Genomic DNA, 2,849 nt, shown 5'->3' on the forward strand with positions numbered 1-2,849 from the left:
ATTCCAGGAAGAAACACTTTTGTTCTGCATCATTTTGTTTAACAGCACACTTGCATGATTCCTATATCTATCAGGAAGATCGTCCAGTACTTCCTGAACAAGCGCATCAGAATTTACAGAGGCTTCTGCAGAGATCTGGGGCAGAAGCAGGTTTAGTTTTTCTTTCTCCGCCTCCCTATGTCTTACATGAATGAGATACCTTTGAAGAAGAGCATCATAAAGTTTGACTTTTTCAAATTCCGTTAAGTTGGTCCTGTGAAGAATCCCCAGCATTTCAGTATAGAGGGTGTTGATGGCAGCTTTTGTGATGTTTTCCTCCTTAGGAGTGGTTCCCTTCAATTGCTCTAACTGATGGCTGGGAACCAGATACATCTTTTCAGTATATTCCATCACCGTTTAGCTAAAACTCCAGTTATTATGGAGATGGCGATACTCAATAACAGCGCAAGATACCCCCCAGACTGCTTCACTAATTGTTTCTTCCTTCTTAGCGATACTCTCTTGTTGCTTAGGCTTTTGATAAGGGTGTGCTTTTTCCTTAATATACGCACCTGCTGGGGAGTCAAGGGAACATTGCCTTTTAAAGTGTTCAGAGCTATCTCACAAATCGCCTCTATGAGCTCATCTGATGCTGCACATAAAATAACTTTTCTCTGATGTAGAGGGGCCTTAATAAGAAGAGTTAATAGGGGAAGGTTTCTTTTTATACGACTGTACATGTTGACTAGTCGGGTAGGCAACTCAACAGAATGCAGGGAGATGGTCACCGTCTTTTGTACCCGTGTGTGGGCTTTTTCATGGTGTATATCACAGGCCAGTCTGGAGGGAAAAGTCCAGCTCTTAATCTGTATGGTTCAGGTGTGGAGGCATTTAAATCCACAACCAAGTAACCGTAAGGTTTTTGTGTAGCCTCTGCAAAAGCCTCCATGAAGAACTGAGCATTTCTGGGATACATCTGCCATACTAAAGTTGCAATCTGTAATTTATCTCTGGGATTCTTAAATAGCACCATATATTTAGCATTTAGGCTAATGGCCCGGTTGCTTTTTCCCTTGCAGAAAATATTCTGCGTAATGAAAAAAATACTCAGATTTCTATGATGCACATATTGAGTAAAAGCTTTTTCCACTTCTTGATCCTGTGATGCACAATTCATCACATCATTAATAACAACATAATTTGTTCTATTAGGAGGTAGTAAATTGTCATCATCAAATTTCTCAAGCAAGCCCTTCACAAAATTAATAAAAGGGTATTTACATAGTAATTCTTGGTATAGAGGCTGCCAAACATTGTAAAACCACAGAATATTATCAGGAGGTGCTGAAAGTACACTATGAGCGTTGTCCAACATGTTTTTTTTTATAAAAAAAACTCTTTTCCCACAGTTACTAGGTCCTGCTAAAATGGCTGAGAACGGATGGTGCCATCTTGTATCCATGACTTAAAACCCGTAAGGAACAGTTTTAAATCCTTGGGTAATTACTTTTTTGTCATACACAACTTTCTGCGTTTTCTTGAGAGCTTTTGTTTCAAGAGTCCAGTGCCGTTTGTTTTGAACAATACCCTACTGATGCACTACTATCTCAGGCTGTACCCACTCTTCCATGTCTGGGACATAGGCAAAAACTAAGTCTTTCAGACTGTTGAAATTAATTTTTGTACAGTTATCCACTGTCAAGGCTATCCCTTTGAACTTCAGGCATGCAATCCCTCCGGACAGCTTGTAACTATATGATTTAGGTCCTGCTGACACATACTCTGTGATATATTGTCCATTAGGGACCTCGCTTGTGAGTTTGCATAAAAAAATCACCTAGAGGCGGATTCCACTGTTCCTTCTGATTCACAAATATCACAGAATCTGTGTCATGATACAGGCAGCGCTCTTGCAGCTTTTCTAGCAAGCTGAAGAGCTCCAGACGAGCATAAGCAGTTGTAAAGCAGGCTATGAACACGTTCTTACCCCCTGAGACCACCATGCGATCTTTTGAGTGTTTCCAAGTCACACAAGCAACTTCATCATCAATAAATTCATACATTCAAACCTCAAAAGCATCAGAGAACAGAATGTTAAACAAATCATCAGGATCTCTTACCACCTGTGTGTTAGGCAGATTGGATTTCTGAGCAAATTTCCCCCACAGATAATTCAAAAACAGTTTGGCAATATTTCATTTGGCTTTGTTTTCAGAGATCAGGGTGTGGCGCAAGAGCACCCCCTCTTTTTTATGAAACTCCTCTACATATTTCTGTTTATCAGTTCCACTGACACACCACTCGGGATACCCTGATGCCTCCTGTTTCTGACGAAGTTGCATGTCTATATAGTCTGAAAACAGGCCTGTAGATGTCCTTTCAAAATGCCACACTTCATAGATTTCTACCACCCTGTATCCCTTCTCTACAGCAACGTTCAGTTCCACTGTACACCACGTTCCTACCAGAGCCCTCTCCTCATCAGAATGGGTGCATGTTTCCAACTGTGCTTTTGCACAAGCTGCACACAGGGGAAACATGAGTTTTCCATTCATCTTGACAGGCAGCACTGGGAAGAAAAGACCTCTGGGAGGATACACTTTTACCTTTGCAATCCCAGAATAATTAGAGAGGGGCTCAAAGTTCTCATAGATTACCTGTGGATGCGCTATGGGGAAGGATTTTCGTTTAAGTATGAATGGATATAAACTGCAAAAATCATAATAATGTATCTGCTCATCCGTGTTTGGTTTATAGTAGACTGATAGCGTTAGTTTGCCTGCCGTAGAGAGAGTCTCTAGGTTCTAGAGGCTCAGGAAACTGCTGCAGCGAGAAAGTTTTTAAGTTCCTCATCTGTTTTCAGCAGCTGC

The sequence above is a fragment of the Rhineura floridana genome, chromosome 1, assembly GCF_030035675.1.
Source record: "Rhineura floridana isolate rRhiFlo1 chromosome 1, rRhiFlo1.hap2, whole genome shotgun sequence".
NCBI classification, from domain to species: Eukaryota; Metazoa; Chordata; class Lepidosauria; order Squamata; family Rhineuridae; genus Rhineura; species Rhineura floridana.